Source organism: Misgurnus anguillicaudatus, chromosome 2, assembly GCF_027580225.2.
Source record: "Misgurnus anguillicaudatus chromosome 2, ASM2758022v2, whole genome shotgun sequence".
Classification (NCBI taxonomy): Eukaryota; Metazoa; Chordata; class Actinopteri; order Cypriniformes; family Cobitidae; genus Misgurnus; species Misgurnus anguillicaudatus.
In genome coordinates this window covers 15,504,382-15,505,180 of record NC_073338.2, presented here as the reverse complement: position 1 = coordinate 15,505,180, position 799 = coordinate 15,504,382, and positions in this window count along the sequence as shown.

The following is a 799-nucleotide window of genomic DNA, read 5'->3' as shown; positions in this document are numbered from 1 at the left end:
TACGTTTTGATCCATTTGTATATCCTCATTATTTAGTTTGTTGGCAGGAATACAGAATTTGTCATTCATCCCATTTACAATAAATTTACATTCATGCATTTGGCAGAAGAATATTTCCATATTTGTCATATCCGAAATGCTGCAATATAAGTGTGTTAATCCAGTGTTTACAGTAACTGTTATTTGTCTGCCTGTTATTTTTTATGAATGCAAATAATTTGTTATAATATCTGGTTGCAGTGGTTTACTATACACAAATACTTTCACCTTCAATTCAAATGACTTAAAATGCTAATAAACAGCCAGATATTTATTAAACGGGGGAAATAGTTCATTCATCATTGCTATAGATGGTTTCAGCAGTAACAACATAAACCAACTGCTTTTGTGGAACAAATGTAACTGGGTGATTCTCACGAAATCCAGACTTAAAAGGTGTACAGGTTTTTTTGCACATATAGGATTAAGGTCGGAACTTACTATAACCATTATTTTTAGAGAATTTCCTATAGAACTATTTACATTTTTAGATTATAATTATAAAAAATTATCATTACCGCAACATGATATTACATTAAATATATGCATTTACAAACTCATGTTTCGGTAATGAGAACTAAAAAGATGTCTAGGTACTATGACAAACAAAATTTCAACTTTTATCTGGAGAGAAAAAAATAAGAACTGCTTACCTCGTAGCCATCTTGAGTGTCACAGTCAATTATGTCCCTTCCAACTATTTTTTTTTTTTTTTTTTTTTGAAAATGTTAGTTCCTTGAGGGCTTAAACAATGATTGAA